This window comes from Panthera onca, chromosome B2 (assembly GCF_046562875.1).
Source record: "Panthera onca isolate mPanOnc1 chromosome B2, mPanOnc1 haplotype 2, whole genome shotgun sequence".
In the NCBI taxonomy this organism is placed as follows: domain Eukaryota; kingdom Metazoa; phylum Chordata; class Mammalia; order Carnivora; family Felidae; genus Panthera; species Panthera onca.
The window spans coordinates 108537896-108562096 of record NC_138343.1 but is presented as its reverse complement, the minus strand read 5'-3'; the positions used below and the strand labels follow the sequence as shown (position 1 = coordinate 108562096).

The 24201-nt window shown below is 36.7% G+C and overlaps 1 long non-coding RNA gene across 1 annotated transcript in view; it reads right to left on the bottom strand.

Annotated features, from left to right (window-relative positions):
- Positions 1-23922, bottom strand: part of LOC144616417 (uncharacterized) — a 105807-nt gene extending 81885 nt beyond the window's left edge. The window contains exons 1-2 of the long non-coding RNA XR_013555743.1: positions 23358-23922; positions 5869-5978 (exon numbers count right to left, since the gene is read on the bottom strand). This is a non-coding gene — a long non-coding RNA (uncharacterized LOC144616417). The remainder of the gene's footprint in view (positions 1-5868; positions 5979-23357) is intronic.
- Between the last annotated feature and the right edge of the window lie 279 nt (positions 23923-24201).

Here is a 24201-nt window from a genome sequence, read left to right as displayed (position 1 = left end):
AAACTCATAAACATGCTGCACATAGAAATCATATTTATTTGCCTAACATATATATATATGATCACTTGATAGTGAAAAAAATTTTAAGCTGGTAACAAGTATTTAAGAGTCTATTCTGTTAAGACACCAAATATGAGAATTTCTACCCTCAAAGAGCTTATGATAGAATGATAAAACTTATACAAGAAAAGATGAGCATACAAGTACATATTTTGTAAACCGTGAACAGTTTTGAGAGCAATTGTGATAGTAAAATTCAGAGGAAGGACATATTACCTTGAGCTGAGTGACCATAGAGAAAGCAGGATTTTCATCCAGAACAATAGGAATAAAGCAAAACAGCAGCAGAAGCAGCAAAGGACATATTGAGAATAGCCTGAGCAGACTAAGACTATAAGAAGCAATGAATGAGGGGCCCTGGGTGGCTTAGTCAGTTAAGTGTCTGACTCTTGATTCGGCTCAGGTCAGGATCTCATGGTTCATGAGTTCAAGCCCTGTGCTGTCAGCACAGAGCCTGCTTGGGATTCTGCTGCTCCCTCTTTCTCTGCCCCTCCCCTGCTCATGCATGCTTTCTCTAAATAAATAATAAATAAATATTAATAAGAAGCAATGAAGGAGTCTTAGTAAAACCTTGTGGCTAGTGTGGAGGTTTTATTTAAGGGAAAATACTGGAAGATAAACTTGACTGGCCAAACAACTCACATTTTCTCCTGCAGGTTATGAGTAATACTGAAGAATTTTCAACAGAAGAGGAACATGATCTACTAATTAATCTTGAAACTTAAAACAAATATCTTTGAATATTCTGGTAACTAATTTAAGTCTAATTTGCTTTATTTCAAATTCTCTTTAAAGACTTTAAAGAATTTCTAGCTTAGCAATCACCTTTTATTCAACAAATTTTATTAAATATATTAATACATTATGCCTGAAATGCTATGCTGAAAACAATTTCTTTAAAATCATATTTTTCTATTCTTTCTTCTATAATTTACCATATATCTTATAGTTATTTACCAATTGGTACTATCTCTAGAACTTTTTAAGCTGTGATTTATGCTAATAATGGGCATCCTTGAAAATGACTTAGAGCAGGATTTTTTTTTTTATTTCTCCTTAAATGGTATTTGAAATGCAATTCTACAAGAGACGTGAAGGTGAAGAGGTTTGCATTCAGAATAAAAGGACAAATAAAACCTTCAGCAACTCTAAAACAAGAATCTATTCAAGAGAGAATGAACACTGCTAAATTTTTCTAATGAAGTAATTATTTCAAGCTGTGTTTCTTAAGGAATATTAAGTAATTAAGTTTATGAGTCCTTAATGAGAGGAAAGCTAAAATAAAGCACTGTACAGAATCCTCTTGACTGTGATAACACAGCCGTAGAAAGCAGATGAAAGGATATAACCTTGAAAGTCTACCATCCATACTGTTGTATTTTTTTTTTACTTTATTTATGTTGGTTTTTTTAAATATAATTGCCAAGTTAGCTAACATACATTGTATACAGTGTGCCCTTGGTTTCAGGGGTAGATTCCCATGATTCATCACTTATATACAACACCCAGTGCTCATCCCAACAAGTGCCCTCCTCAGTGCCCATCACCCATTCCCCCCCCCACCACCACCATCCCCCATTAACCCTCAGTTCTCTGTATTTAAGAGTCTCTTATGGGTTTGCCTCCCTCTCTGTTTGAAACTATTATTTTCCCCTTCCCTTCCCCCCGGTCTTCCTTTAAGTTTCTCAAGTTCCGCAGATGAGTGAAAACATATGATACCTGTCTTTCTCTGACTTATTTCACTTAGCATAATACCCTCCAGTTCCACCCACATTGTTGCAAATGACAGGATTTCATTATTTCTCATTGCTGAGTAGTATTCCTTGTATATATAAACCACATCTTCTTTATCCATTCATCAGTTGATGGACATTTGGGCTCTTTTCATGATTTGGTTATTGAAAGCACTGCTAGAAACGTTGGGGTACATGTGCCCCTATGAATCAGCATTCCTGAATCCTTTGGATGAATTCCTTGTAATGCTGTTGCTGGGTTGTAGGGTAGTTCTAGTTTTAATTTTTTGAGGAAAGTCCACAGTGTTTTCCAGAGTGGCTGTACCAGTTTGCATTCCCACCAACAGTGCAAGAGGTTTCCCGTTTCTCCACTTCCTCACCAACATCTGTTGTTTCCTGAGTTGTTAATTCTAGCCACTCTGACCAGAGTGAGGTGGTATCTCAGTGTGGTTTTGATTTGTATTTCCCTGATGATGAGTGATGTTGAGCATCTTTTCATGTGTCTGTTAGCCATCTGGATGTCTTCTTTGGAAAAACATCTGTTCATATCTTCTGCCCATTTGTCACTGGATTATTTGTTTTTCAGGTGTTGAGTTTGGCAAGTCCTTTATAGGTTTTGGATGCTAACAATTTGTCATTTGCAAATATCTTCTCCCATTCCTTTGGTTGCCTGTTGGTTTGGTTGATTGTTTCCTTTGCAGTGTGGAAGGTTTTTATCTTGATGAGGTCCCAAGAGTTCATTTCCCTTGCCTTCGAAGATGTGTTGAGTAAGAAGTTGCTGTAGCTGAGGTCAAAGAGGTTGTTGCCTGTTTTCTCCTCTAGAGTATTGATGGTTTCCTGTCTCACATTTAGATCTTTCCTCCATTCTGAGTTTATTTTTGTGTATGGTATAAAAAAGTGGTCCAGTTCCATTTTCTGCATGTTGCTGTCCAGTTCTTCCAGCACCATTTGCTAAAGAGTCTGTCTTTTTTTCCTTTGGGTACTCTTTTCCTGCTTTTGTGAAAGATTAATTGGCCATACATTTGGGGTCCAATTCTGGGTTCTCTATTCTTTTCCATTGGTCTGTGGTCTGTTTTTGTGCCAATACCATACTGTCTTGATGATTACAGCTTTGTAGTAGAGGCTAAAGTCCGGGATAGTGATGCCTCCCAGTTTGGTTTTCTTTTTCAACATTACTTTGGCTATTTGGGGTCTTTTGTGGTTCCATATAAATTTTAGGATTGTTTGTTCTAGCTTTTATTTAAATTCCATTGTTTTTACTTGTGAGGGGATCTTGACAATGGGTTTAATGCTGCTTTTAAAGGCTGTATGGACGAAGGCCCTGGGAAAGCTGTTGCTTAGGAAGTGTGTTATAGTATCGCTTCTCCATCATTTGCCCATTTCCTTAGGGTACCAACTGCTTTGATCCTTTCTGATACCCTTGTTCTATATTCTATAGTGTAGAGCTTTACCTAACTTTAATCTCTTTCAAATTTAATCATATTACATGGTGCAGTCAAGAACACTAGGACGGAATTGTTAATAATGTATATTTCAGTCTCAGTACCATGAATGACTAATCATGTCATCGTACATCTGAATGTTTGTGGGTCTCATTTCTTCTGGTGTAAAATAAAAGTACTAACCAACTAAATTCTTGGGATCATCGTAGTCTAAGCTTTGGTTCTAATATTTTGTGCCATGTTACTGAAGCTGAACTCAGATGATCTCCTACCCATATCCACTGGCATGTTAAAAAACAAAACTTATTAAATGTGATTATAAATCAGCAAGGGCTATGGCCATACAAGGCACTAAATATGAATTACCTTTGTGTTTCTCATTAAAAGGACTCTTGGTGAGAATTATAAGTAATGTGAAATATTGATGGAAATGATATGTTTATTGTGTTGTCAGTGGAAACTTAAACTACTGTATAAACAGACATATACCTTTCAGTATAAATAAAACATTCTTTTAAGATAATTTGTGAGAATACAATAGTTTTGACCTACTTTTTCCTACAGATATATCACTGAAACAAGTCTGAACTATTTTTGAATCTGGCCTATAATCATAATTATTCAGTATTTAGTATGTATTCAACACTTCAAAAATGATAACCAGGTATCAATTGAGAAAGACTGTCTTAAAACAGTTTGCCTTTGAATATGGACAACAGTGAAAAACTGCTGCCTATTCAAATTCCTTATACTGAGAATCCATTATGACTGAGATGTTATTATGTAGCTTCATTTCATCTTATTCCTATTCTCTTTAATTTCAGTTTAAACAAAATCCCTAATCAACAGTGAAACTATTTTTAGCACAGAGAGGGAGGAGAGCTAATTCTTTACTTGAACACTGCAAAAGCAAGAATTGAAACCATTACAGTAACATTGTCAGTAAATTGAGTTTTAAGGGTATTAAGTATCCAGGAAAATAGTAGGAAAGGCCATCTGTTTAGGTTTCTTTGTTGTTTTTAATTTGATGGCAACATTGCTAGTGCAGATAAGGTTGGAAAACTGAGAAACTACAGTGCTTGGGTTCATAAAAAATTGCATTGAACAGTGTTTAATGAAAAGCAATATTAGTTATCAACAATAATTCATCCTTTTAAAGTATCGAACATTTGAAATTTATTAGGATAGAAATTTAAAATTTTATATTTTAAAAGAAGTCAGACCTTCTAGAGCAATACTTTTGTGTGTAGTTGGCAGAGAAACGGTGTTTGAAAGCAATCTGGCAAGATCTGTTAAAATTAAAAATCCATATACCTTAAGACCCAGCAATCCTTCTCTTGCGAGGTAACTACCACAGAAATAAAGGCACCCATATGAAAGATACTGGTTTGAGGATATTTATGTAGCGTTTTTAATGATGAAAAACTGGAAACAATACCGATGCCCATCAATAACAAAAGGGGTGACTAAATCATGGTACCTCCACATATGTGCCATTAAAGCCAATGACTTAGAGCTCTATCAGCTAACCTGAAGGATTTTCATGAAGTACTTTTGAATGCAAAAAACAAGATACACAAAAATATGTGTATGAGACTATTTTTTTTTTGTTAAACAAAATGTGTGTGTGTGTGTGTGTGTGTGTGTGTGTGCGCGCGCATGTGTGTGTATAAACTGTTACAGAAGCCCAAAGAAAAATATAGTGAGATAGAAATGAGATTGTTAGTATGAATGCTGTGGAGGGTGCAGGGATACTGATGTGTATGGGAAAAAAACATGAAAAAGAAAAAAAGACTTTAGCAGTGGAGCTAAAAATTTTTAAAAAACACAAAATTCACAGCATCAACTCTTATTTTTTTGACTCAATTTTCACTATTATAGAAATTCTTGCAACTTTTTAAATCATAAAAATTCCCATTTTGACTGACTGGTATGAAACCACTAAGAATGATCAGATCAGTTTTGCTTGACAAGTCTTAACCTTCGGAACATGATGAAAAATTAAGATATATGAGGCAAAGGAAGGCAATGAGGGGTTTGAGGTCAAAATAATATGGTATGACTAAAAAGAAAGGTGATATATCTTCATGTGAATAAGCCAGTCTAATAACTTTATGTTCATAATATTATACCCGATTGCTCTCCAAGAGTAAAAAAAAAGGTGATGTTAAAATAGTTTTAGTGATTAACAAAATAGTGTAGTTAGCATGCTCTTCAAATGCGAAACTTCTAAATACCTTGAGTAGACAATAGTAATGATGACTATTTAGCTTACTTTTGAGGGCCATTCATTTCAGGATATCTGGGTCTTAGCAGGCCAGTGAAGTATTTTGTGCAAAACATTCCCTAGGCAGTTTGAAGAGACAATGAAGGAAAGACTAGAACTACGATCATGTGTGCAAATACAGGTTTCCCTTGCTATCTAAAAGGAGAGTGTTCTCATGAAAACTTTCAAAGCCAAAATGGCATAGATTGAAGAAGAAATTACCATTAGTTTATGTGGAAAAAATTGTAAGCATTCCCAGACCCCCAAAATAGGCAGACCTTCTCAGGCTTTTCTGACACCATAGGAGACATCTTGCTAATAGGGGCACAAAAGAAAAAAAAAATTGAGATAAAGCACAGATACTTACAGACACAGTCAAAACCCATGTCTGGATGCTGAGATGCTGAGTGTAGTTTTTGGAGAAGGAACTTTTGAGGAGCCACTCTCACTTCTTGGGGTACACTGCCTCTACAACTGCTCACTGCAAAAAAAAACGTTGAATGCTTTTTTCACTTTTCACCTTTTTTTGTAAAAGCAAAAATCCTCCAGATTTCTTTCTATTAATGAAAATAGGTACTAATGTAGGTCTTTTGTAAAAGAGTAATGGCATAATGCAAACTTCTGAAGACTGGGGGATACACGTATCAGGAATATGGCTCTTGAGTAATAGCATTTGGCCAAGACCAGGGCAGCTCTGCACAGCTCAAGTTTCAATAGACTCTCGATGACCTGTGGCCTCTCAAGACACTATTGAATGAGTCTAAATGTGGGAGGCAGGGGTGTGTCACACAAATACCTCCTCAGCCTGGTCCTTGAGAAATGTGCTATAACTTCCTAAAAGAATACAACTACTTTGGGTGGAACAAAGGAATTTAATCACTGAGAAATTAATCATCTATGGTGAGTGAAATCAGTGTCACACAGAGAAATTTCTCTGTTGAGGTGGAAGGAGCTATGGTTCCCAGGGGATGAGTCAGACATGGAGGGTACCACCTATGACACTGAATAATCAGGTGCAACTGGAGAGGAGTCATAAACCGCTATCACAGTAATGGCTGAGGCTGGGGAGTAGAAGGAACAATAGTGAATTGATATTGATATTGATGGTGTGAACCCTTGGAAAAGATTGTTGTTGGGGATTTTCTCCTGATTGTTCTAGTTTCATTGAAGAGTGGGTGAAGTTGAAATTTCTCTAACTGTGGGTCTGGAGCTAATTGCTAAGGATTACAATTCAGTCCATTGATTTTCCTCATGGCTGGTAAATAATAGGAGTAATCTTTCTGCATTCATTTATTAATTTGTTCAACAAATATGTATTAAGTTCATCCACTGGCAGATTTTACTTTGTGCATGTATGAAACAAACAAGTTGACTGACTTTACCTCCCAACCCCTGACCCTGGAGCCCTAACTCTTCCGAAATATAATGTTACATGTCTTCAGAAAGTACTCAACCTTGATTTCTGCCCCAATTCTCTGTTCCAATTCCTTCACCCTCCATAACTGCTGACTGTACCAGAAGTAGCCTTTGCCTTGGATTTAAATATTTTTAACCTATTTTCTATCATTTTGATGGGATTTGAGATGCGATTTAGATAATGTGACAGGAAGATACTTTATATTGGAAACAGAGAAATGGTAGTCAAATGAGTAGGGGCATAATGAGTGTGGGTGAGATTAGATGAGACTACTTTGGTAGTCCAACACAAAAGATCTGGCTTTCATGTTTTTTTTTTTTTTTATTTGAAACAAGAGGTTTTCCTTTTAGCATCTCAAAGAAAAATTAGAAGTAAAACTTTTACAAAGAGCAATTTAATAATTTACCAAAACCTGAGCAATGAGTCTTTATTTAAGAATTTTTATCATTGGATTTAATATATTTCTTAATAGAATCATGTGTGTTTCCTAGTTGACATGTCACTGGTGATTCTATACTTTTAATAACATATTAAATATTTTGAACATGCTTTTTAATATCTGAGTGTATATAATTGTCTCAGACTTCTACTTCGACAGAATTTTTTTGGCAGTTGCACCAATGCCTACAACCACATCAGATAGACTCATATTTATACAATTAACAAAAAGAAATACAATTTTTTAAAATAAATCTGCACAACCAACAAAATCTAAAAGGAAAACAAAACGTAAGCTGAAAATTTCAGAACTTGAGCCTGAAAAAATGGAAACTCAGTTAGGGCCCAGCTGGAAACATAGTCAGAAGCCTTCATGTTTGATTGGAACCTGAACTTTACCTATAGCTGCAAAAAGTGTGTACCTCTTTCTTTTGACTATTTAGTCCAATTTCATTATACTCACCATAGGTGTTTGAAGGAAGAATAGAAAAGTCCAAATTAATGAGTTTTTGTAGAGCTGTAAATCTGTACAATGGCCAAAAGCTATTGCTATGTTGTTTTCTGTAGTGGCACAGACCACTTTTCCTCTGGGCAGTTACTGCTTGAAATAATTACTGACATTAATGATGCAAGCTCTTGAATTTAATAGATCTAGGTTTATGTTGTCATCCATCACTGTGCAAACATCTTCTATCTTCTCTGCTATTACTAAAAGTCTTCTTAAATGTGTTAAGATACTTTACTGACCCAGTGATGCATTTTAACTATAAGAAACCAACAGGCAAAAATTCCACCTCTCTGAGCTTTGTGTATATATTAGTATACTTTTTTTTTGCCAAAAGTTGAACACAATGATGCAAAAGAGGTCCACACAACACATCATCTTAGTCTCTCACATATATATAATCTTATAACACAATAAATTTTTACCACTTAATAAAGGTCTTGGTTCAATAAGGATTTTTCTAGTCTTCACAAAAGAGAGGGTTTAAATAACATTGTCAGATAACTGTTCAGATTTGACTACCACCCTTTTCTGTTGCTGAAGTCTCAGTAAAATGGATTTTCTGGAATTCTTAGTAGGCAAGTGCGGCAGGCCCAGAGACACTCCTAGCTTAAGCTCTAGGGTTCCCCTTTTTGAGGTTATTCTGAGATGTACAAAAATATGACCTTTTTATGTCCCCTCTGATCTTCCTCCCCATTTTTATCTTTACCATCTGTCCTATTTCTTAGCCAGTGTGTCCCTGTCTTGTTCAATTTAGATTATCTGAGTAAATTCTCCTCTTTATAGGGCTTTATCCTGGAAGACAGCTTCCGTTGGCTAATTTTAAAAGTTCCCATGGCCTGTATCACTCCAGCAGCACCTGAATTTTGTGTTTCCTCTCACTCTTACCCATGAGTTCTGTTATAGATTTGTCTACTCTCTCAGATTGGCCTCCTGGGCTTTCTATGTTGAGTACGACTCTGCCTTAGAGGCAAATACCTGCTAACAATTCAGATTCTGGGATTCTCACAGGTCTTTTTGCTTTATCTTTGCTGCTTCTTGGGCACTTTGATATCACACATATCGTGCTATTACTGTTTTGTCACACCGACTTAGATTTTGGGGTCTGCGGAAGTAACCTTTTAGTTTGTTGTACCTCTTGTATGTGGATTTTTTTTTTCTTTGCCATCTTAATTAATTTGATTTTGTAGGGGCTTGTGGAATTTACCCAAGTAGGCTGCCTACTGCAGCTGCAGTCTTGCTCCAACTTCCTTTTTATTTCTTCTTGGCTCTGTTTTGCTAAGTTTTATTTTTCTAAGAATTTGTCTATCCCACTTCAAATTTTATTTTTTCGAGAAATATAACACATATACAGAAAAGTACACAAAGTAAAATGTGCAGCTTGTGAATTTCACAAAGTGAAACTCCCTGTAACCATCACTCAGCTCAAGAAATAGAAATAGCATTTTCTAATTTCCTTTTTACTTCCTTTTTGACCCTGGAGTTAATTAGAAGTATACTATTTAATTTCCAAATATTTGGAGATTTTCCAGATATATTATGGTTATTAATTCCTGGTTTAAATTTATATGATCAGAGAATAACTTCTAAATGATATTAATCATTTAAAATCTATTAAGCCCATTTGAGGGCTATTTGGTGATTGTTTCATGTACACTTTATGATTGTATATTCTGATGTTGCTGGTGGACTATAATATAAATATTAATTAAGTTAAGTTGGTTCATATTCCTGTTCAGGTCTAACTAATTTTACTAATACACTGATTTTCTGTTTACTTGTCTTGTAAATTACTGAGATAGAATCATAAAATCTTTATACTTGTAGATTCCTTTATTTCTGCTTCTAATTCTATTAGCTTTTGCTTCATGCATTTTGAAGCTCTGTTGTTAGATGCATACACATTTAGGATTTTTAAGTCTTCTTTGTGAATTAGTCCACTATGTGCATAAAATATCCCAACTTTATCCCTGGTAACATTCTTTTTTTTTTTTTTAATTAAAAAGATTTTTTAAAATATTTATTTATTTTTAAGAGAGAGAAAGACAGAGTGTGAGCGGAAGTGGAACAGAGAGAGGAGACACAGAATCCAAAGCAGTCTCCAGGCTCCAAGCTGTCAGCACAGAGTCTGATGCAGGGCTCAAACTCACAAACCACAAGATCATGACCTGAGCCAAAGTTAGACACTTAACTGACTGAACCACCAGATGCCCCTTCCCTGGTAACATTCTTTGTTCTCAAGTCTACCTTGTCTTTTATTACTATAGATATATCAGCTACCTTTTGATACCCGTTTGAATGGCATATCTTATTCTATTTTAACTTTATCTAAAGTTTTATTTTATCTAACTTTTATTTAAAGTGGGTTACTTGTTAACAGCATGTAGTCTTGCTTTTTATACAATCTTTCTTTTTAATTGGTGTTTAAATCTTTTATATTTAATGAAATTATTGATATGATTAGATGAGAATCTATCACCTTTCTAGCTTTTTCTATTTCTTCTGTTGTTTGTTTTAACCTGTTTTTCTGCTTACTTTTCATTAATTGAATATTTTCCAGGCTTTATTATCTTTGCTATCGTTATATTATTATATCTATCGATCTGTCTAGTTATATATGCGTATGTAAATATGTAACTATAGTTATGTCACTATATGTAACATAACAGTAGTTTTATGTATATATGTATGTATATATATGTTTGCCAATATATTGCCAATATATATACCTATCTTTTATCTTTAATATGACCTATCTTCCAATTTATATTTATATTGCTTCACATAAGAAGTATAAATGTTTACCATATAAATTTACAACTGTATATTTCCAATTCCTCCCATCCTTTTTGCAATGTTGTCACACAGTTTACTAATTGCTACTACATTTGCTATATAAGTGGTCAAAAACTTTCTCATCCTTTCACTAGAAATCTGGGGTTTAACTACTCTCTCTGCTACATAATTACTCAAGTCTCCTCACATCTAGGTCAAAGTGATGTTAAGACAGAAGGCAATGGGGGTTGGCCTCACCTTCTTAAAACCCCAGCTTTACCAACTGTAGGGTTTCCCATTACCAAATTTTGTTTCCTGTGGGTTTTCCTTACCAGTCATTGCCACCATCACCACCATCACCATGGAAATTCCGGGGGGGCTGGGGTGACAGACAACAGAGAGATGAAAGAGAAAAAAAAAACCCTAAACAAACAAAATGCTCTCTCTTTGTGAGTATTAGAACTTCCCTTTCTAGCTCCTGGAGGCAGAACTAAAGGGATTCTCTGACCTTAGGACATTTTTTTGGGTCACCAGTGCTTTGAGTTCAAGTCAGGGAATACTAGAAGAATAAAATGTCAAACTCAACAGACAATTCACTGGCACTTTTAATTTTGGTCTTCTGCAATCCTCTGATATTTAATTGTCTGTCTTCAAACAGCTGTTCCATGCATTCTGCCAAGGTTTTATAGCTGTATTCATTAAGGGAGATAGGGTGGAATGTGAGTAGTTCATGTGAATAGTATATCGCGGTATCAATTTGTATCTCTCTGGTTACTATTGAGTCTGGAAACCTTTTCATAGATTTACTGGCTGTTTGGATATGCTCTTTTGTAAATTATGGGTTTAAAGTCTCTTGCCCTTTGGTTGTTTACATTTGGGTTGCTTATCTTATTACTGATACATAGAAATTATTGCGCTCTAATGTAACATTTTTGTGAATTATCAAGTGTTAAATCTGTTTGAGGTCTGTTCCTGCGATCCCTATTTGATCCTGCTGTATGTTTGTTCATTCATACACCAATGCCATACTGATGTAATTATTATATTTTAATAAGCTTGATATAGAGTCCAACAAGTCATTTTAGGTCACTTTGTTTAAGAGTTTCTTGGCTATTTTTAGTTCTTTGCATTTAGATACAAATTTGAGGATCAGATTATCAGTTCCTTTCCCAGGCATAAAATGAAAATTGATAAAGCTCTGTTTGGCATGGATTGAATGGATAGATTAATTTGGAAAGAACTGACATCTCATAATATTGAGTCTTCCAATCACTCCATTTCTCTAGGATTTATTTAAAAAAAATCTCAGTAGTTTTTATTGTTTTCTGCTCAAGGTTTCACACAACTTTTAATATATTTATTTCTAGTTAGTTAATATTTTCATGCTACCTGAAATTTTTTAAGTTTAATTTTGTTTGCTGCTGGTATGTAGAAATGCAAATTATTTATGCAAAGCAATTATCTATCCAGCAATCTACACTATTTATGTATTCTTTTGGATTTCCTTTATACACAGTCACCTTTGATATGATTAGAACTGAAATTTCGTTTTTAATTTTCCAATCTTCACACTTTTTATTTATTCTTACACCCTAGCTAGAACATGTAGTAAAATTTGCTACATCTAGTATAATGTTGAATAAAACATGGAAGAGTAGAGATCCTTGTCTTTCTTCAAATTATAAAAGGAAACTTTTTAACCTTTCACTATTTAGTAAAATATTTATAGAATTTTATAGATACATTTTTTTCACATTGAAGAAGTCATATTTCCCCAGAAACATGTTTCATTTTATCAAGTTCTTCTTCACCAATTGATATGATTTTGTCATTCCCCCCCCCCAATTCTGTATATATGATGAATTACGTTGATTTATTTTTGAATATTAAACCATTCTTGAATTTCTGGAATAAATCCTACTTGGTTATAACATATTATTCCTTTAATTAGTATCAGAACTTGGTTTGCCAATATATTGTTTGTGATTTTGTGAAAGATTGGCCAGGAATTTTTCTTTCTTATAATGGGCTTTCTCAATTTTGTATTAAGATTATTCTGGATTAATTAAATAAGTGGAAGTGTTTGTGTTTATCTGTTTTTTTTTGAAAAGTGTATACAACATTGAAATGGTCTTTTTTTGAAAATTTGGTGGAATTGCCTCTAAAACTTGGGCATTTTCTTTTTTTTTTTTAATTTTTTAACATGTATTCATTTATGAGAGACAGAGAACACAAGCAGGGTAGGGGCAGAGAGAGAAGGAGACACAGAATTGAAGTAGGCTCCAGGCTCTGAAGTGTCAGCACAGAGCCTGACGCCGGGCTCGAACCCACGGACCGTGAGATCATGACCTGAGCTGAAGTTGGACACTTAACTGACTGAGTCACCCAGGCGCCCCTTGGGCATTTTCTTTGTGGGAAAATTTTTAATGACTGCTTTTAACAAAAAATGTTTATAGGACTACTCAGGCTTTTTATTATTTCTTTTCTAAGTTGTTAAGTTATATTTTTTAAAGAAATAGATCCATTTAAATTTAAGTATTTAACTATATTAGCATAAAGTTAGCTCTGTCTTTAAAAAATCTGGGGTGCCTGGATGGATCAGTTGATTAGGCATTGGACTCTTGGCTTCAGCTCAGATCATGATCTCATGATTGATGACTTTGAGCCCTGGTCTGGGCCTTTGCTAACAGCATGAAGCCTGCTTGGGTTTCCGACTCTCTTTCTTTGCCCCTTCTCTGCTTGCTCTCTCTAAACAAACAAACAAACAAACAAACAAACAAACAAAAATCTATTTCTATAGTCATGTTCCCTTTTTACATTCAAATGCTATTTACCGGTGCCTTCTCTGTCTTTGTTTTGTTTTGTTTTGTTTTTTCATGAGATTTTACCAGATGTTTAGCTTGTGTATTACTCTTTTCAAAGAACAAACTTTAGATTTTGTTGATCATCTCCATTGCATCTTTATTTTCAATTTTTTTAATGTGCTCTTAACTATATCCTTTCCTTCTATTTTATTTGGATTTATTCTATTTTTATTTTATTAAGTGTTAAGTGAAGGATTTTATTTATTAGTTTTCAGAACTTCTTATTTAAAATGTACATTTAAGGCTAAAATCTTTCCTTGCAGGTTATTTGTCATTGCATCTTTAAAGATTTAGTTTCTAAGTATTTATTATCACTTACTTCTATGGATTTAAAAATTTACATTATGATAGTTTGGTTACTGAGTTGTTTAAAAGTTGTTATAATCTTTCAAATATATAATATTTGTTTTTTAAAATAAATTTAAAAAATTTATTTTAATTTTAAAAATATTTATTATTTTTTAATGTTTGTTTGTTTATTTAATATGAATTTTATTGTCAAATTGCTTTCCATAAACACCCAGTGCTTATCCCAACCAGTGCCCTCCTCAATATCCATCACCCACCCCCCCTCCCTCCACCCCCCATCAACCCTCAATTTGTTCTCAGTTTTTAAGATTCTCTTATGTTTTGGCTCCCTCCCTCTCTAATATTTTTTTTTCCTTCCCCTCCCCCATGGTCTTCTGTTAAGTTTCTCGGGGTCAGTGAAAGCCTATGGTATTTGTCTTTCTCTGTATGACTTATTTCACTTAGCATAACACTCTCCAGTTCCATCCGCGTGGCTACAAAAGTCCATATTTCATTCTTTCTCATTGCCAAGTAGTATTCCATTGTGTATATAAACCACAATTTCTTTATCCATTCATCAGTTGATGGACATTTAGGCTCTTTCCAAAATTTGGCTATTGTTGAAACTGCTGCTATAAACATTGGGGTATAAGTGCCCCTATGCATCAGCACTCCTGTATCTCTTGGGTAAATTCCTATCAATGCTATTGCTGGGTCATAGGGTAGATCTAGTTTTAATTTTTTGAGGAAACTCCACACTTTTCCAGAGCGGCTGCACCAGTTTGCATTCCCAACAACAGTGCAAGAGGGTTCCCGTTTCTCCACATCCTCTCCAGCACCTATAGTTTCCTGATTTGTTCATTTTAGCCACTCTGACTGGCATGAGGTTGTATCTGAGTGTGGTTTTGATTTGTATTTCCCTGATAAGGAGCGACGTTGAGCATGTTTTCATGTGCCTGTTGGCCATCTGGATATCTTCTTTAGAGAAGTGTCTATTCTAGTTTTCTGCCCATTTCTTCGCTGGATTATTTGTTTTTTGGGTGTGGAGTTTGGTGAATTCTTTATAGATTTTGGATACTAGCCCTTTGTCCAATATGTCATTTGCAAATATATTTTCCCTTTCCGTTGGTTGCCTTTTAGTTTTGTTGATTGTTTCCTTTGCAGTGCAGAAGTTTTTATCTTCATAAGGTCCGAGTAGTTCATTTTTGCTTTTAATTTCCTTGCCTTTGGGGATGTGTTGAGTAAGAAATTGCTGCGGCTGAGGTCAGAGAGGTTTTTTCCTGCTTTCTCCTCTAGGGTTTTGATGGTTTCCTGTCTCACATTCAGGTCCTTTATCCATTTTGAGTTTACTTTTGTGAATGGTGTAAGAAAGTGGTCTAGTTTCATCCTTCTGCATGTTGCTGTCCAGTTCTCCCAGCACCATTTGTTAAAGAGACTCTCTTTTTTCCATTGGATATTCTTTCCTGCTTTGTCAAAGATTAGTTGGCCATACTTTGGTGGGTCTAATTCTGGGGTTTCTATTCTATTCCATTGGTCTATGTGTCTGTTTTTGTGTCAATAGCATGCTGTCTTGAAGATTACAGCTTTGTAGTAAAATCTAAAGTTTGGGAGTGTGATGCCTCACACTTTGGTCTTCTTCCTCAATATTACTTTGGCTATTCAGGGTCTTTTGTGGTTCTTTACAAATTTTAGGATTGCTTGTTCTAGCTTTGAGAAGAATGCTGGTGCAATTTTGATTGGGATTGCATTGAATGTGTAGATAGCTTTGAGTAGTATTGATATTTTAACAATATTTATTCTTCTAATCCATGAACACGGAATGTTTTCCCATTTCTTTGTATCTTCTTCAATTTCCTTCATAAGCTTTCTATAGTTTTCAGCATACAGATCTTTTATAAATTTACTTAGGTTTATTCGTAGGTATTTTATGCTTCTTGGTGCAACTGTGAATGGGATCCGTTTCTTTATTTGTCTTTCTGTTGCTTCATTGTTAGTGTATAAGAATGCAACTGATTTCTGTACATTGATTTTGTATCCTGAGACTTTGCTGAATTCATGTATCAGTTCTAGCAGACTTTTGGTGGAGTCTATCGGATTTTCCATGTATAATATCATGTCATCTGCAAAAAGTGAAAGCTTGACTTCATCTTTGCCAATTTTGATGCCTTTGATTTCCTTTGTTGTCTGATTGCTGATGCTAGAACTTCCAACACTATGTTAAACAACAGTGGTGAGAGTGGACATCCCTGTCGTGTTCCTGATCTCAGGGAAAAAGCTCTGTTTTTCCCCATTGAGGATGATGTTAGCTGTGGGCTTTTCATAAATGGCTTTTATGATGTTAAGTATGTTCCTTCTATCCCGACTTCCTCGAGGGTTTTTATTAAGAAAGATGCTGAATTTTGTCACATTCTTTTTCTGCATCGATTGACAGGATCATATGGTTCTTTTCTTTTATTGTGATGTATAACGTTGATTGATTTGCAAATGTTGAACCAGCCCTGCATCCCAGGAATGAATCCCACTTGATCATGGTGAGTAATTCTTTTTAAATGCTGTTGAATTCGATTTGCTAGTATCTTATTGAGAATTTTTGCATCCATATTCAATAGGGATATTGGCCTGTAGTTCTCTTTTTTTGCTGGGTCTCTGTCTGGTTTGGGAATCAAAGTAATGATGGCTGCATAGAATGAGTCTGGAAGTTTTTCTTCCCTTTCTATTTTTTGGAACAGCTTGAGAAGGATAGGTATTATCTCTGCTTTAAATGTCTGGTAGAATACCCCAGGGAAGCCATCTGGCCCCGGACTCTTATTTGTTGGGAGATTTTTGAGAACCGATTCCATTTCTTTGCTGGTTATGGGTCTGTTCAAGGTTTCTATTTCCTCCTGTTTGAGTTTTGGAAGTATGTGGGTGCTTAGGAATTTGTTCATTTCTTCTAGGTTGTCCAGTTCGTTGGCATATAATTTTTTATAGTATTCCCTGATAATTGGTTGTATTTCTGAGGGATTGGTTGTAATAAATCCATTTTCATTCATGATTTTATCTATTTGGGTTATCTCCCTTTTCTTTTTGAGAAGCTTGGCTAGAGGTTTATCAATTTTGTTTTTTCAAAAAACCAACTCTTGGTTTCGTTGATCTGCTCTACAGTTTTTTTTAGATTCTAGAATTGTTTATTTCTGCTCTGATCTTTATTATTTCTCTTCTTCTGCGGGGTTTGGGGTATCTTTGCTGTTTTGCTTCTATTTCCTTTAGGTGTGCTGTTAGATTTCGTATTTGGGATTTTTCTTGTTTCTTGAGATAGGCCTGGATTGCAATGTATTTTCCTCTCAGGATTGCCTTCGCTGCATCCCAAAGTGTTGGGATTGTTGTATTTTCATTTTCATTTGTTTCCATACATTTTTTAATTTCTTCTCTAATTGCCTGGTTGGCCCATTCATTCTTTAGTAGGGTGTTCTTTAACCTCCATGCTTTTGGAGGTTTTCCAGGCTTTTTCCTATGGTTGATTTCAATTTTCATAGCATTGTGATCTGAAAGTATGCATGGTATGATCTCAATTCTTCTATACCTATGAAGGGCTGTTTTGTGACTCAGTATGTGATCTATCTTGGAGAATGTTCCATGTGCACTCAAGAAGAAAGTTCCATGTGCACTCAAGAAAGAATGCATCTTTGGGATGCAGAGTTCTAAATATATCTGTCAAGTCCATCTGATCCAATGTATCATTCAGGGCCCTGGTTTCTTTATTGATCCTGTATCTAGATGATCTATCCATTGTTGTAAGTGGAGTATTAAAGTCCCCTGCAATTACCACATTCTTATCAATAAGGCTGCTTATGTTTGTGATTGTTTTATTTTATATATTTGGGGCTCCCATATTTGGCATATAGACATTTATAATTGTTAGCTCTTCCTGATGGATAGACCCTGTAATTATTATGTAATGCCCTTCTTCATCTCTTGTAACAGCCTTTAATTTAAAGTCTAGTTTGTCTGATATAAGTATGGCTACTCCAGCTTTCTTTTGACTTCCAGTAGCATGATAGATAGTTTTCCATCCCCTCACTTTCAATCTGAAGGTGTTCTCAGGTCTAAAATGAGTCTCTTGTAGACAGCAGATAGATGGGTCTTGTATTTTTATTCATTCTGATACCCTATGTCTTTTGGTTGGAGCATTTAGTCCATTTACATTAAGTGTTATTGAAATATATGGGTTTAGAGTCATTGTGATGTCTGTAGGTTTCATGCTTGTAGTGATGTCTCTGGTCCTTTGTGGTCCTTGCAACATTTCACTCACAGAATCCCCCTTAGGATCTCTTGTAGGGCTGGTTTAGTGGTAATGAATTCCTTCAATTTTTTTTTGTTTGGGAAGACCTTTATCTCTCTTATTCTGAATGACAGACATGCTGGATAAAGGATTCTCTGCTGCATATTTTTTCTGTTCATCACATTGAAGATTTCCTGCCATTCCTTTCTGGCCTGCCAAGTTTCAGTAGATAGGTCTGCCACTAGTCTTATGGGTCTCCCTTTGTAAGTTAGAGCCTGTTTATCCCTACCTGCTTTCAGAATTTTCTCTTTATCCTTGTATTTTGCCAGTTTCACTATGGTATGTCGTGCAGAAGATCAATTCAAGTTACGTCTGAAGGGAGTTCTCTGTGCCTTTGGATTTCCATGCCTTTTTCTTTCCCCAGATCAGGGAAGTTCTCAGCTATTATTTGTTCAAGTACACCTTCAGCCCCTTTCTCTCTCTCTTCCTCTTCTGGAATTCCTATTATACGGATATTGTTCCGTTTGATTGCATCACTTAGTTCTCAAATCTCCCCTCATACTCCTAGATTTTTTTTATCTCTCTTTTTCTCAGCTTCCTCTTTTTCCATAATTTCATTTCTAATTCCCCTATTCTCTCCTCTGCCTCTTCAATCCGAGCTGTGGTCGCCTCCATTTTATTTTACACCTCATTTATAACATTTTTTAGCTCCTCATGACTATTTCTTTGTCCCTTGATCTCTGTAGCAATAGATTCTCTGCTGTTCTCTATACCTTTTTCAAGCCCAGTGATTAATTTTATGACTATTATTCTAAATTCTTGTTCTGTTATATTGCTTAAATCGGTTTTGATCAATTCTTTAGCTGTCACTACTTCCTGGAGTTTCTTCTGAGGAGAATTCTTCCATTTCATCATTTTGGGTAGTTCCTGCGGTAGCTCCAAACTGCAGGGCACTTCCCCTGTGCTGTCTGGAGTAACTTGTGTTGGTGGGCGGGGCCGCAGTCACACCCAATGTCTGTCCCCAACCCACTGCTGGGGCCACAGTCAGACTGGTGTGTACCTTATCTTCCCCTCTCCCAGGGGCAGGACTCACTGTGGAGTGGTGTGGCCCCTGTCTGGGCTACTGGCACACTGCCAGGCTTGTGGTGCTGCTCTGATGGGATCTGACGTATTAGCCAGGGTGGATCCGCAAGGTGCACAGGGGCGGGAGGGGCAGGCTCAGCTCACTTTGCTGTGGGTGGTCCCCTGCAAGAGTGGCCCTGCAGCACAGGGAGGCAGGTAGACCCGTCAGAGGGATGGATCCACAGAAGCACAATGTTGGGTGTTTGCATGGTGCAAGCAAGTTCAGTGATGGGCACTGGTTCCCTTTGGAATTTCTGCTGCGGGATGGGAGAGGGAGATGGCACTTGCCAGTGCCTTTGTTCCCCAGCTGGGCTGAGCTCTGTCTTCCGAGGCTCAACAACTCTCCCTCCGGGTGTCCTCTCGTCTTCCTGCTCTCTGAGCAGAGCTCTGTTGATTTTTAACATTCCAGATGTTAAGTCAGAACTCACGGACTCTGGCCCCTCTGCTTTTTCAAGGGGCTCTGCCTTGCCTGGCGGGCTGCCCCTCTGCCTCCCCGGCTCCCTCCCACCAATCCGTGTAGCATGCACTGCTTCTCTGCCCTTCCTACCCTCTTCCGTGGGCCTCTTGTCTATGCTTGGCTCTGGAGAGTCCATTCTGCTAGTCTTCTGGTGGTTTTCTGGATTATGTAGGCAGATGTGGGTGGAATCTAAGTGATCGGCAGGACGAGGTAAGCCCAGTGTCCTCCTACACCACCATCCTCCCCATGCCTCCAATGGTTATTTATTTTTGAGAGAGAGAGACAGAGCACAAGTGGGGACGGGCAGGGAGAGAGGGAGACACAGAATCTGAAGCAGGCTCCAGGCTCTGAGCTGCCAGCACAGAGCCCAATGTGGTGCTCCAACTCACAGACTGAGATCATGACCTGGGCCAAAGTTGGAAGCTTAACTGACTGAGCCACCCAGGAGCCCCTTAAATATTTATTTTTGAGAGAGATAGAGAGCAAGCAGGATAGGGGCACAGAGAGAGGGAGAGAGAATCCCAAACAGGTTTGTGTTGCCAGCTTAGAGTCCAATGTGAGACTCGAACCCATGAATCATGAGATCATGACCGGAATTGAAACCATGAGTGGAATTGCTTAACCGACTGAGCTACCCAGATGCCCCCAAATATATAGATATTTTTAAAAACTCATCTTTTTTGTTCTTAACTTCTACTTCAATTCTCATTCAAGAATGCGATATGCACTTGTATATGTCTATACAAAATGTATTACAAATGTAATTTTTACAAATGCATTTTTAATTTCCTTATATATCTTTTTATGACATAGCAGTGATTTAGAGCTATGTTGAAATCACCTGTCTTGATGATGGATTTTAAAATTTCCTCTTATATTTCAATTGTTGCTTTATATATTTTGAGGGCATTGTATTTTATGCCTGCTTATTTAGAATAGCTTTATAGTATCTTGGTGAATTAAATCTTCTAAAAGTACTATTTAGAGACTCTAACAAAGTTTTAATTAAAATTGTTATGTGTGGGGCACCTGGGTGGCTTAGTCAGTTAAGCATTGGACTTCAGCTCAGGTCACGATCTTGTGGTTCAAGAGCTGGGCCCCACATTGGGCTCTGTGCTGTGAGCTCAGAGCTTGGCACCTGCTTCAGATTCTGTGTCTCCTTCTCTCTCTGCCCCTTCCCTATTCATGCTCTGTCTTTCTCTCTCTCAAAAATAAATAAACATTAAAAAAAATTGTTTTGTATAAAGTCAGTAGAGCAACATCATTTGGTTCCTTTGTTCTAGATACTTTCTCATTCTTTAGCTTTCAACCTTTGCATATTCTATGTTTTAACAATATCTTTTGTAAATAGCATGTAGCCAGATTTTTAAAAATTATAGTCTGACAGCCTGAGCTTTTAACTTTAAATCAATGTAAATTAACAATGATTATACATTTGCACACTTTTAATTAAAGAAAAATTTTTTTAGTATTTATTTTGAGAGAGAGAGAGAGTGAGCAAGGGAGGGGCAGAGACAGAGGGAGACACAGAATCCAAAGAAGGCTCTAGGCTTTGAGCTGTCAACACAGAGCTGGACGTGGGGCTCAAACCCATGAACCATGAGATCATGACCTGAGCCAAAGTCAGATGCTTAACCGACTGAGCCATCCAGGTGCGCCTAATTTTTTTTTTTTTTTTTAATTTTAGTTAGTTAACACACAGTGTGATACTGGTTCCAGGAGTAGAATTCAGTGGCTGTTGGTGGGAATGCAAACTGATGCAGCGACTCTGGGAACAGTATGAAGTTTCCTCAAAAAACTAAAAATAGAAGTACCCTATGATTTAGCAATTGCACTATTAGGTATTTACCTAAAGTATACAAAAACAAAGATTCAATGGGGTACATGCACCCCAGTGTTTATAGCAGCATTATCAATAGTGAAACTATGGAGAGAGCCCAAATGTTTATGTTTTTTTTATTGATCCCATTCTTCCTATGTTTTTCTACTTTCTTGCCTATTTAGAAGTTTATATTTCTTTTAACAAAACAAGAACTTTAACATTTTTAAAATATGTCTAGTTCTTCCTTACCCTCTCCCAAATACTCATGAATTTATATTAAATAGATTTTACTTTGGGGCTCTGTCTCAGTCTTGGGGGTAGTGGCTTTTCCTTATTTTTGGCATTCTTAGCTTATTTAGAATTCTTTTGCTTCCTACTAGCCAATCCTTTGATACCCTAATCCCCTATAATTAACAATTCTTTATCTTGCCCTATTCAAGTGGTTGGACTCTGAAAAATAATTCAATCCATAACAGGATGGAGTAAATTTAATGTGAGATGCAAGTGAATCTGAATGGTACAATTGGAAGATTTAAGTTGCTAATGTCAGTGCTCCACTCAGATCCTGTAGTATTTGGTGTGTTTTCTTTTCCAACAGCTAGTACCCACAGCTCTTTTACAGAGAACATCTATGGAGAGCCAGAAAACCTGAAAATTGCCTCTTCCCTTTCTCTTCTACCCCATAAACAATGTGAGTGTAAAAGTTCATTACTTTGCCTTGAATCAGGAAGACGAGGAGGTGTGGTAACTTTTAAAGGATCAGACTGAAGCTACAATATCTATAGTACTTTGTCTGATACTATGCCCTTGTTACTTCCCCAACTCTTCTATCAGTGTCTTCTGATAATTGTTTGACAAGAATTTTAACCTCAGGTTCTGCTTCTGAGGAAGTTGACTTAAGACACTCAGGCCATCTGTTCTACGAGTTCTATTTCAGAGTGTATGTTTTTAAGATTGTGATATTTGAGATAATTGTACTCAGTACAACGTTGGCCTGTGTCCTCCTATCTACTTGGAGATAATGGCTTTTGTATATCATGAAATGTATTGAGGAAGTGCAAAGGCCCCCTAATGTGTTCCCCTCCTAGTGAAATCAAGGATAAAGGAGTGAGAAACCTTAGGACAGAAGCACTAGGTTCCCCCAAAGCAATGGGTAATCTTTGCCATTTATCCTTCCATTAAGCATCTCCTGAGATGAGGGTTTTTCTTGAAATAAATGACATTGGGAGGAGATTGTCCTTTTAGTTTTGTAACCTGAAAGTCCCAGGCGTTTGTTTACATATGGAGGGGCAGAGGATTTAGTGCCCAGACTGTCAATTCTAATGGTTGTTTTAATCAACATTTTAAGCAAGGAGAAATTTTGCACAGCCTTCATGTTATTCTGATGGACAGCTTCATCAACATGTTATCATTCTCCCTGAATTCTGTAGTGAGAATGTAGGTGCAATTCCAAACTGATAGCAGGGAGAGACAAAACTAAAGTTTAAAAGATGTTTCTCTAATCTACTTTCTCATTGCATCACAAGCCAAACTGCTTCGGGCTACTCCGACACTTAAAATAGTTGAATACACTTTCTATTTCTAGATACCGTGTTTTCCGCTATGGTTTCTCTATGGTTTATTTTTCCAAAAGGATCAGGCATCCAGTGCTCATTTTTAAAATTCTGGCAAGAACCAAAGCCTTGCTTTGGCACACATTTCATAAATCGACGGGAACATAATAGTAACTTCGATGATAAAAAATATTATCACTCTGGAAAAAGGAAAAACACATCTATATGCTTCAAGCCTTTGGTTCAGCTATTCATAACTTTTTGTGAGAGGTTTTTGTTTTTTGTTTTTTTCTCCCAACATAACTCACAGTTCTGGTAAAAAGCGGAAAGAATGCAGAAAACTGCTTAGGTGACTTGCCTATCCAGGGAGGACGCAATGGGATCTCTCCGGGTGTTTGACGAGTGCTTTCTCTGCCTTGCTTGTGTCAGTTCCAGAAGAAATAAAAATAACGGCAGTAGGCTAGTAAGGACTCGAAACCCAAAGTAAAATGCTTCCCATCCGGAGCAGCTGTGCCATCAGTCCTACGAAAGCCTCACGCCGGGACACCGGAAATGTGGGAGAACCAGTCTCTGAAGCGCGGGCTCAACGGCTGCTGGGTACTGCGCAGGCGTTCTGGAGTCCCTCGCCGCCGAGCAAAGTGGGCTTGAAGCGGCCAAAAGGTTCTCTGTGGAGGTAGCACTCCTCTTCTGTTTCACTTTGTGGTTCGTGCAGGGGAAGAAATGGGACTGTCTTCTAAGCGACGGTTGCTGCTGCCGGTATAATTCCACACACCCCTCAAAACGGGCGAAAGGATAAATAGATTTCTTGTTACCTCAAGACTCTATTCTAACAGCTGTCCAGTGTTGATTTCAGGGGACGTATTTTTTAATTTTTTGAAATTCTATTAGAGCAAGTTGAAATGTAATTAGCGTTCCAGCCTACCAAATTTATGCGTCTGAGTCAAACATATTTAAGTGTTACTGTAGCTTCAGAAAAAAGCTATTGATTCTGAAGTGGTGTGTTTTGATTGCTTTTTTTTTTTTTTTGTAAAATTGGATTTAAGTTATTGCTACAGAAGTCTTAGTAACAAGCGTTTGGTTTTGTAGACTTTATCTCCATACCAGTGGAGAATCAGTGACTGACTTGTGAGCAAAACAATTGCGTTTTGGACTTGTCTTCAGCTCTTGGAATAACTTGGAGTATGGGTCTGACTGGCAT